Below are 12,281 nucleotides of genomic sequence, written 5' to 3' on the forward strand. Positions count from 1 at the left end.
ATTCAATTTGTCTTAAATGAAAAAACACAAAAGAGAATGAAGCAAAAAGCAAAACATTGATCATTTCACACAAAACTCTAAAAATGGGCCAGACAAAAGTATTGGCACCCTCATCCTAATACTTGGTTGCACAACCTTTAGCCAAAATAACTGCGACCAACCGCTTCCGGTAACCATCAATGAGTTTCTTACAATGCTCTGTTGGAATGATAGACCATTCTTCTTTGGCAAACTGCTCCAGGTCCCTGATATTTGAAGGGTGCCTTCTCCAAACTGCCATTTTTAGATCTCTCCACAGGTGTTCTATGGGATTCAGGTCTGGGCTCACTGCTGGCCACCTTAGAAGTCTCCAGTGCTTTCTCTCAAACCATTTTCTCATGCTTTTTGAAGTGTGTTTTGGGTCATTGTCCTGCTGGAAGACCCATAACCTCTGAGGGAGACCCAGCTTTCTCACACTGGGCCCTACATTATGCTGCAAAATTTTTTGGTAGTCTTCAGACTTCATAATGCCATGCACACGTCAAGCAGTCCAGTGCCAGAGGCAGCAAAGCAACCCCAAAACATCAGGGAACCTCCGCCACATTTGACTGTAGGGACCGTGTTCTTTTCCTTGACTGCCTCTTTTTTTCTCCTATAAACTCTATGTTGATGCCTTTGCCCAAAAAGCTCTAATTTTGTCTCATCTGACCAGAGAACATTCTTCCAAAACGTTTTAGGCTTTTTCAGGTAAGTTTTGGCAAACTCCAGCCTGGCTTTTTTATGTCTCGGGGTAAGAAGTGGGGTCTTCCTGGGTCTCCTACCATACAGTCCCTTTTCAGTCAGACGCCGACGGATAGTACGGGTTGACACTGTTGTACCCTCGGACTGCAGGGCAGCTTGAACTTGTATGGATGTTAGCCGAGGTTCTTTATCCAATATCCGCACAATCTTGCGTTGAAATCTCTTGTCAATATTTCTTTTCCGTCCACATCTAGGGAGGTTAACCACAGTGCCATGGGCTTTAAACTTCTTGATGACACTGCGCACGGTAGACACAGGAACATTCAGGTCTTTGGAGATGGACTTGTAGCCTTGAGATTGCTCATGCTTCCTCACAATTTGGTTTCTCAAGTCCTCAGACAGTTCTTTGGTCTTCTTTCTTTACTCCATGCTCAATGTGGTACACACAAGGACACAGGACAGAGGTTGAGTCAACTTTAATCCATGTCAACTGGCTGCAAGTGTGATTTAGTTATTGCCAACACCTGTTAGGTGCCACAGGTAAGTTACAGGTGCTGTTAATTACACAAATTAGAGATGCATCACATGATTTTTCGAACAGTGCCAATACTTTTGTCCACCCTCTTTTTTTATGTTTGGTGTGGAATTATATCCAATTTGGCTTTAGGACAATTCTTTGTGTTTTTTCATTTAAGACAAATTAAATGAAGATAATAATACCAAAGAATTTGTGTTTGCAATCATTTTCAGGAAGAAACGGAGTACTATCTGACAGAATTGCAGGGGTGTCAATACTTTTGGCCACAACTGTATGTATATGTGTATATATATATATATATATATATATATATATATATATATAATGTAATAAACTATGTAAGTGGGAAAAAACAGTTTTCAACAAAAACATGCTAAATAACATTTGTGGAGTCTATGAATTTGTTCTAAGAAATAAAATTGCCTCCATCAGATCCTCTTTCATAGATGACCTCAAATCTGACCTAATAATTTTAAGGCCAGAGAACCTCTCTACACTAACTTTGGTTGGAGGCAAAGCCGTAACCACATGGGCAACATCTCTAACAATTTCCAGGTTTAAAGGAATTGCCTCATGCACAGTCAGTTTTGATGAACGGTTGAATTTTTCTATTTCTTTGAGAGCAAGCGAAACATTTTTTCCTGAAATATGGTCAATCTGCTTGCTACAGAGACGGAGTGAAATCTTGTTCCTTGCGGCAACGCTTTGCCTGCTCCATGTCATCCAAATACTTGCCAAAGTCAAACTCCTCATCTGATGAAGATGAAGATATGGCAGCAGTATCACTGTCAGGACCCGTCCTCTTGCGCCTGGCAGACCTCCTGTAGCCCACTCATCCTAACTGCTACCTCAGTCAGAGCTTCTTTTCCTTTAGTAAGATGTTGATCATCAAGCAGTATACGATGACTTGGGTCCACATAAACAGCTGCCAGAAAAAATTTATTTTCCAATAGCTGTCTCTCTTTCAGGAAGCAGAAATGCCATCTGCGATTGAACCTCCTCTTTGGGACAGGCAAAGTTCGTCCACTCTCTTATGAAAATGCCAGGAGTTAAATCCTCAGCTTGTAATTTTTTAGTCACGGTAAATGGGTGATTAAGCAATTCCTTCAATTCAGCCACCAGTGTCCATTGACCTTCATTTAGGGTTACCTGAGGGTTCGCCATATCTATAAGAAAGTTCTGGTAGCAATAACCAATTTCCTCACTTTTCTCTTATTGCCAGCTGCAGCGTGTGCACACTTTCTCTCTTTCTCTTGCTCAGGGCCCAGGAATCGGATCCTGTGCAGGGCAGGCACCCCTCCCCCTCCTCTCTCTGGTGAAGACGGCAGAAGATAGGACAGAGGAGGGTAGATTGCCCCTTGCAGTATGGAGCCGGTGCAGGATGGGAGCACTGCAGCATACAATTGAGTTTTGATAGGTGCATGCCCCTGCTTTTAGGGGGGGGGGGCAGTCGCCCCCCCATGCCCCTCGCTGGCTATGGCCATGATTCACACACAGCGTTTTTGTGGATCCGTTTTTTGCAGTAAAATGCTGTGACTCTGGGCATCCCAGCAAAGTCAATGGGTTTCAAGATATGACATTCAGACACATCGTTTTGTGAGAATCCGTTTTTAGGCTGAATGAGCTTATCCGTTTGTGTGGCATTTTTCTAATCTGCTTTTGCTATTGAAACCATTATCTATGAGCTCAAAAACCTTTCAGGTGATGCAGTTTTTTAAAAAGCTGATCTGCTTTTGCAGCTGAAAAAGTATCCTCAAAAAACGCTGCAAAAACGCTGTGTGTGAATGTAGCCTTAGGTCAGGAATAGAACAGCCATTTATATGACATTTCATAACTTTCCCAAATTCCTTTGAAAAAATATTCAGCACATTCTGCATTGAACTACTGTACCCAATTTATTATATATTTTAGGAGTTGGAGTCGGTCCATTTTATACTAACTCAAACTCCGACTCCACCAAAATGAGCACCGACTCCGACTCCACAGCCCTGGTGGCAACGCTCATTGGCTCAGCCAGCGGGGCATATGAATCCCGGCCGCCATATCGGAATACCCATAAATTGGGTGCAGTGGCGTAACTACAAAGTTATGAGCCCCGGTGCAAACTTTCAAATCGGGGCCCCCCATGCAAAAATACACGCACATCTCCGCTCCGTACACACACTGCTCCGCTCCGTCCACCTCGTACACACGCGCCTCCGCTCCGTCCACCTCGTACACACGCGGCTCCGCTCCGTCCACCTCGTACACACGCGGCTCCGCTCCGTCCACCTCGTACACACGCGGCTCCGCTCCGTCCACCTCGTACACACGGGGCTCCGCTCCGTACACCTCGTACACATGCGGCTCCGCTCCATACACCTCGTACACACGCAGCTCCGCTCCGTACACCTCGCACACACGCGGCTCCGCTCCATACACCTCGTACACACGCAGCTCCACTCCGTACACCTCGTACACACGCGGCTCCGCTCCGTATACCTCGTACATATGCGGCTCCGCTCCATACACTTCGTACACACGCGGCTTCTCTCCGTACACTTCGTACACACGCGGCTCCGCTTCGTACACACATGGCTCCGCTCACCTCATACACACACGCTCCATACTGTACACCTTGCACACACACGGCTCCACTCCATACACCTCGTACACACACGGCTCCGCTCCGTCCACCTCATACACACACGGCTCCGCTCCGTCCACCTCATACACACACGGCTCCGCTCCGTCCACCTCATACACACACGGCTCCGCTCCGTCCACCTCATACACACACGGCTCCGCTCCATACACCTCGTTCACACACGACTGCTCCGTACCGTACACCTGGTACACGCACGGCTCTGCTACATCCACCCTGTAAACCCATCCTGACCCCACACATAAACTTCCCCCTCATCCAGCACCATGACAACCAGCAGAGAAGAGTCCTGCACACACCGATGCCCCTGATCATGTGACCCCTGACTCCTCCCCTCCTGTGACCTCATCACAGGTCCTGTGCGCACAGAGCAGTCATCGCGTCAGGCCAATTGCAGCCTGGCAGCCACGGAGCTGCACAGCCAATGAGCGGCTGCAGCTCGGCGATCAGGCCCTTAAACACTCCGGGCCCCTACGACCGCTGCAACTGCGGTAGTTACACCCCTGCTTGGGTCTTCCAATATGGTGGTCGGCTCTGTCACAGCTTCCGGCCGCGGTGGATTGTGGGACAGCGACACAATCGCCAGAACCTGTGACAGAGCCGATTGGCAATTATATAGTAGATATATATACACACACACTGTCCATGTTACATTACACAATCACTGCAACAGTAAGGACGCTTTCAGGTAAGCATACTTCATACTCTGCATACAGACCAGCCTTGGGTCTACTGACCCAAACTAACAGACACACAGTGGGGAAAATAAGTATTTGATACACTGCCGATTTTGCAAATTTTCCCACCCACAAAAAATGGAGAGGTCTGTAATTTTTATCATAGGTACACTTCAACTGTGAGAGACAGAATCATAGAAAAAAAACCAGAAAATCAGATTGTATGATTTTTAAATAATTACCGTATATACTCGCGTATAAGCCGAGGCCCCTAATTTTACTACAAAAAACTGGGAAAACTTATTGACTCGAGTATAAGCCTAGGGTGAGAAATGCATCAGCTACTGGTAAATTTCAAAAATAAAAATCGTTACCCATATAATGCTGCATAAAGTTGATGATGGCCCCATAAGATGCTCCAAAAAAAAATATGCCCTATTTAATGCTCCATAAGGATGATGATGGCCCCCATAAGATGCGCATATAATGCTCAAATGCAGTTTATTTTGATCTTATACCCATTATTGCTGCTGCTGCTGCAATAAAAAATGACATACTCACCTCTCGTCGCTGACCGCTGCTCCTCAGCGTCACCGGCTCTCTGCACTGTGACTGTTCAGGCAGGGGGCGCTCTCTGACCTGAAAGTCACAGCCAAGAGGACGCGGAAGACACAGCGCGGCGGTGGAACGGGGAGAGGTGAATATCACAAGTACCGGGACCCTGAGCAAGCGGCGGCACAGGCACCTGGCTCCCATGCCTGCTCAGGACCCCGACACTTGTCCCGGTGCCAACGCCAACCGCCGGCCCTGTCAGCAGTCACCGGAACACACAGAGCGCTGCAGGGAGGTGCGCAGACGATCCAGAGACACCGGGACCTCCACACTGCATCAGAGAACAAGTAAGTGAGACCGTGACTTGTTTATAAACCGAGGGGGGTCTTTTTGAGCAAAAAAAAAGGTGCTGGAAAACTCGGCTTATACACGAGTATATACAGTAAATTGTTTTGATTGCATGAAATAAGTATTTGATACAACAAAAAAACTGAACTTAATATTTGGTACAGAAACCTTTGTTTGCAATTACAGAGGTCAGACATTTCCTGTAGTTCTTGATCAAGTTTGCACACACTGCAGCAGGGATTGTGGCCCACTCCTCCATAGAGATCCTCTCTAGATCTTTCAGGTTTGGGGCTGTCACTGAGCAACATTCAGCACCCTCCAAAAATTTTATATTGGGATCAGGTCAGGAGACCGGCTAGGCCACTCCAGGACCTTGAAATACTTCTTAGTTGTCCTGGCTGTGTGTTTCGGGTCATTGTCATGTTGGAAGACCCAGCCATGACCCATCTTCAATGCTCTTACTGAGGGAAGGAGGTTGTAGGCCAAAATCTTACTATACATGACCCCATCCATCCTCCCTCCAATACAATACAGTCGTCCTGTCCTCTTTGCAGAAAAGAACCCCAAAACTATGATGTTTCCCCCACCATGCTTCACGCTTGGAACGCTGTTCTTGGAATTGAATTCATGCTTCTTCCTCCAAACACGGTGAAAGGTGACGATACCAAAAAGGTTTTTTTGTCTCATCTGACCACATGACCTTTTCACATGCCTCCTCTGGATGATCCAGATGGTGACTGGCAAACTTCAAATGGGCCTGGGCATGTGCTGGCGTGAGCAGGGGACCTTGCGTGCCCTGTAGGATTTTAATTCATGACGGCATAGCATGTGACTAAGAATAACGTTTGAGACTTTGGTCCCAGCTCTATTCAGGACATTGACAATGTCCTCCCGTGGAGTTTTGGGCTGATTCCTGACAGTACTAAGAATCATCCTTACCCCAGGAGGCATCTTGCATGGAGCCCCAGACCAAGAAAGATTAACAATCAACTTGTGTTTCTTGCAGTTCCTGATAATAGTGTCAACAGCTATTGCCTGCGGAATATGTTGGCGCTATATAAATAAAGATTATTATTATTATTGCCTTCTCACCAAGCTGCTTGCATATTGTCCTGTAGCTCATCCCAGCCTTGTGGGAGTGTACAATTGTGTCCCTCGTGTTCTTAGATAGCTCTTTGGTCTTGGTCCTGGTGGAGAGGTTGGAGTGTGATTGATTGTGTGGACAGGTGACTTTCATGCAGGTAAAGAGTTCAAACAGGGGCAATTAACACAAGTAATGAGGTAATGAATGCAAAGTAGGAGGGCGTCTTAATAAAAAACTAACAAGTCTGTGAGAGCCAGAATTCTTGCTGGTTGGTAGGTGATCAATTACTTATTTCATGCAATATTTTAAAATTATATAATGTGATTTTTTTTGTTTTTTATTTTTAGATTCTGTCTCTCACAGTTGAAGTGTGCCTATGATAAAAAATGACAGACCTTTCCATTCTTTGTAGGTGGAAAAACATGCAAAATTGGCAGTGTATCAAATACTTATTTTTGTTACAGCTCTGCAGCACAGGACTAGGGTAGGAGGGGGGAAAACTGACCCTGCACTGCGACTAGGCTGATACCCTACAATGGGGTGGGCGACCCATTCCTGCAAATAGACTTACCGACGATCCTAGGCTAGTCTCAAACGAAGACCTATAGAAAGGGGGAAGGGGGTCCCTGAAAGATCTAAGGACTAGGTACAAAAACAGGTCACCCCTAATAGAAAACAAAGAGAAGGCTGCAGAAACAAACTGAAAACAGAAACTAAGACTAGCAGAACCAGAGATCCCAGAACTGCACTAATTAAACACACAGAAGGCAAATCTCCAAGCCAGGACTCAAGCAGAATAACACTGTTGTCCAGCAAGGAAAGGGAGACAGGTGCAGGTTAATAAAGGGTGATACAATCACCTGAACCAAGACAAACCCAGCACCAGAGGAAAAAGACCAGCAGCCAGAACACTACAAGAAAATGGCGGATAGTCACAATCTGAACAGATTCTAACAATTTTCCCCAGTTTATATTAGGCTGTTTGTTCAGGTTGAGAGATCTGCAAACGGTCTGTGCTTTGCCTTGGAGCATGAAACACACTCGTCTGAAAGAGGCGTGAATATGCCACACCGCATACAGTCCTTCCATGAATATACACTGCAGTCCTATAAGTAATGCCTCATACAGATGACTGTGATACACCTACATGCACTATCCATGTTTTCCATGTTTTCCACATGTACCCATTAGGCTGGGGCTACACAGTGGATTTGCCCCAACATATGTCGAGTAGCCAAAGTTCAATAGGTGTTCATGCTACATTGTAGCGCAATATAAGTGATTAGAGATCACATTGCGACCCTGAGAGTACAGCGACTGTGACAAACAAGGCGTAAAACGTTCAGGCACATCAAACTTTTTCCGACTTGCTTTTTGTCGTCATAGTACCCTTGGGATTGCATGCGATCCCACCACTTGTATTACGCTTCTATGTACAAGCAAAACCTAGAAATCTTTGGCCTCTTAACAGGCAATGTGGCCAAAGTCACCCACCATGTAGCCCTAGCCTTTTGTTTATTGCGCTGTTCACATGTCTGTGTCTTGTCTACAAATGAAAAACAAAGACATGTCCATTTTTTTATCAAATTCATCTATTCAAGTTTATAGATGCATGAAAAACTCAGCAGACCGAAGGAATCCTAAGGGGGTTTTACACTAAGCGATATCGCTAGCAATATCGCTAAAACGTCACTGGTTTTGTGACGTTATAGCGATATTGCTAGCGATATCGCTATGTGTGATACTTACCAGCGACCGGCTCCCCCGCTGTCCATCGCTGATCGCGCGAGAATGTCCGGCTCCATTTCTCGTCGGGCGCTTCCTGCTGGGACTTCCTGCTGTGACGACGAGCGACGCTGGACGCGGGCGGGAGGACGCAGGATCGCTGTGTGTGAATGGTAAGTATCGTGCGCTGCGTCGCTGCTGCATCGCTGTGAGATCTTTCTGTATGAAAGCTCACTAGCGAACATTTAGCGATGCACCAGCGATCCTGACCGGGTCGGATCGCTGGTTGGATCGCTGGTGCATCGCTAAATGTAAAAGGGCCTCTAGATATACCCGAGTGCTGTCCATTCTTTACTGTTCGCATGGAGGGGCGTGAGAAACTGCCATCAGATTTTTTTTAAGGAAAAACCAGCTCACCTACAGCGGCATTCGGCGGGTTAAGGCGTGGCCACAGGCGCAATCAATGTAGAAAAAAAGGGAGTTTTTCCAGCTTCATAAATTTCTATATTTTATTAGGACAGCTTTAAAAATTGAATTTATCTCGGAACTTGTCATCCTGGAGGTTTAATGTCCGCAAGGAGGTCGAGCTCCATTACTAATATTTAAAATTGGGACTTGTGTTTTCATTAGTGGCATATATTGTGTTTTCCATTCTATTTTAATCATGATTTTTTCTCAATATGTGTGTTCTGTTTTAACAATTTTTTTAATCTTTTCTGTCTGATCATGTGACATGAGAAAGGGTTCTCGTTGGTGACACTAATGGCTAAACATATGGTGAGACACAGCACATTTAGCTTTGACAAAGGACGCTTGTGAGAGTTTGAAACGCGTTGCTACATGGAATGTCATGTGAACCTTGTGACTTATTTACATTTTTAAAAGACGTTCTAATAAACTATGGAAATGTATGAAGCTGGAACAACTCCCGTTTTTTCTACATCAGATTTTTTTGCATGTAAGAAAGAATGATGAAACTGATGGTAAAAACAGACCAAACGCTGATGAAGAGCTGATCCAGAACAACGATGAAAATGGGTTATTTATCGCTTGGAGAAATAAATGGAGATCTAAATGAGATCTTATGGACACAACAGACACCTTGATGAATGCACATTACACAGCTCCAGCAACGGACACAGCGTCATCCTACTAGTGATGTATGAGTGCAACATCCTGCCAGTAAGAAATGACCGGGTCCTCCAGCATGTCTGCACGCTCCTAACTCTTGTACATACTGCAACCCCTACTGTATGATATATTGAACTACACGGCACATTGCGATGCTTAGTATTACCCCGGCCCACAGTAATGCACATTGCACTGTCCGTCCAGCAATTCAGGAAAAGCCATGCAGCACTAGAAACAGCAAGTACTTCTTTTAACAAACACTGAAGAGCCCTGGAAGGTATACTGTACATGACGTGCTGCCTAGAAAGGACACTTTCCATATTATTCCCTGTCCTGTGGTTATGATGATATAGAGAGCACACACCTTCCAGAAAAACTTCATGATCCTTCCCACCACGCAATGCCCACAACATACACATTATACACGCACAGTCCAGTAATAGGCACTGCACAGTCCTCGGCGCTGCACACACTGCACAGTCCTCGGTGATGTACACACTGTACAGTCCTCGGTAATGCACACACTGCACAGTCCTCTGTGATGCATACTATGCACAGTCCTCTGTGATGCACACACTGCACAGTTCTTGGTGCTGCTAACACTGCACAGTCCTCAGTGATGAACACATTGCACAGTCCTCGCTGCTGCACACACTGCACAGTCCTCGGTGCTGCACAAACTGCACAGTCCTCGGTGATGCACACACTGCACAGTCCTCGGTGATGCACACACTGCACAGTCCTCGGTGCTGCTAACACTGCACAGTCCTCGGTGTTGCACACACTGCACAGTCTTCGGTGATGCACACACTGCACAGTCTTCGGTGATGCACACATTGCACAGTCTTCAGTGATGCACACATTGCACAGTCTTCAGTGATGCACACATTGCACAGTCCTCGGTGATGCACACATTGCACAGTCCACGGTGATGCACACACTGCACAGTCCTCGGCACTGCACACACTGCACAGTCCTCGGTGATGCACCCACTGCACAGTCCTCGGTGCTGCACACACTGCACAGTCCTCGGTGCTGCACACACTGCACAGTCCTCGGTGCTGCACACACTGCATAGTCCTCGGTGCTGCACACACTGCACAGGCCTCGGTGATGCACACATTGCACAGTCCTCGGTGCTGCACACACTGCACAGTCCTCGGTGATGCACACACTGCACAGTCCTCGGTGATGCACACACTGCACAGTCCTCTGTGATGCACACATTGAACAGTCCTCTGTGATGCACACATTGAACAGTCCTCGGTGCTGCTAACACTGCACAGTCCTCGGTGCTGCAAACACTGCACAGTCCTCGGTGATGCACACATTGCACAGTCTTCAGTGATGCACACTATGCACAGTCCTCGGTGATGCACACATTGCACAGCCCTCGGTGATGCACAGATTGCACAGTCCACGGTGCTGCACACATTGTACAGTTCTCTGTGCTGCTAACACTGCACAGTCCTCGGCGCTGCACACACTGCACAGTCCTCGGCGCTGCACACACTGCACAGTCCTCGGCACTGCACACACTGCACAGTCCTCGGCACTGCACACACTGCACAGTCCTCGGTGATGCACACATTGCACAGTCTTCGGTGGTGCTAACACTGCACAGTCCTCGGTGCTGCACACACTGCACGGTCCTCGGTGATGCACACACTGCACAGTTCTTCCCCTGATCTTCAGTGCACAGTGCTTCTACATCATGGATTACACTACCTCCAAGCTTAATACTGCACTCTCCCTCCAAATCATATACTGCACTGCTTCCAGGTCTACTCTATTCTTTCAGCATTTTCCATTCTTGCTTTATAAATTGCACTATATTTTCAATGCACAGTTGTTCCCATATCACATGCCGCACCATCATTACAGTATATTACATATGCTGCTTCAACGCTACTTTATAGTCATATGTATCCTGTATCCTTACCCACTGCACCATCAGGTACAACAAGCACATCCATCCCTGTAACACAGTGTACAATCCTTCTTCACCTGGCATCCTACCAATTACACTATGTACCACGGTCACTATAATTAATTATGCCATCCATTCAGCGTACATCTGGCAGTCCATTGTAACAAGACAATGTGCCGCGCTTACTGGAAAATACTGTCTTCTATCAAGTCACAGCTCAGCGGCTGAAAGAACTGAAAAATAATGTGAAACATCACTGTAGAAAATGGATTTTGGGATTGTTACTTCCATTCATTCATCAATCCATCATCATTGTTAATATCATATACTTACGTGAAACGATAAAGGGTTGGCCACTACTTTTATACTTCGGATAGGTTATCAATATCAGCCCGGTGAGGTTCCGACACCCGGCACTGCCACCTATGAGCTGCAACAGAGGCCAGATGTAAACTGTATCCACAGAAGGAACAGTTCAGCTCCGTACAATGTGTAGTGGCTGCTGCAGGGTGCTTGAGATCAGCTCCTATTCTCTTGAATAGCAGCTGATCTGGAGGAGTTAGCAGCAGCCATGGTACCGAGATGAGCTGAGCCTTTCACATGCAGCCACCATCAAAGTTTGTACCAGCTGATTAGTAGAGGCCAATCTTATATTGATGATGTATGTATTCTAGGAGTAGGTCATCAATATAAAAGTAGTGGACAACTCTTTAAAACATTTGTGCCGCAAGGTAAAATCTGTAACAGCGTTCCCAGCTAATGTACCAAGTGCCATTTATAATACTGGAGGATCCCGTCCCCAGTATGTGATTGCTACTTCTGTAACCTCCTATACCTATGTGCCTACAAAAAGTACCAAACCTCCAGTCACAAACTGTGCCACCTCTCCAAAAATGAATTGTGCTTCCAATAAAAAATGTGATCTGAATACA

At 46.2% G+C, this 12,281-nt stretch overlaps 1 protein-coding gene across 3 annotated transcripts in view; it reads right to left on the reverse strand.

The window, feature by feature from the left end:
• LOC141084268 (immunoglobulin superfamily DCC subclass member 4-like) overlaps positions 1–12,281 on the reverse strand; it is a 200,943-nt gene that overhangs the window by 97,131 nt on the left and 91,531 nt on the right. The gene's annotated exons all lie outside the window — the stretch shown is intronic.

This window comes from Dendrobates tinctorius, unplaced genomic scaffold (assembly GCF_039654945.1).
Source record: "Dendrobates tinctorius isolate UK_male_01 unplaced genomic scaffold, ASM3965494v1 ptg000022l, whole genome shotgun sequence".
Taxonomy (NCBI): domain Eukaryota; kingdom Metazoa; phylum Chordata; class Amphibia; order Anura; family Dendrobatidae; genus Dendrobates; species Dendrobates tinctorius.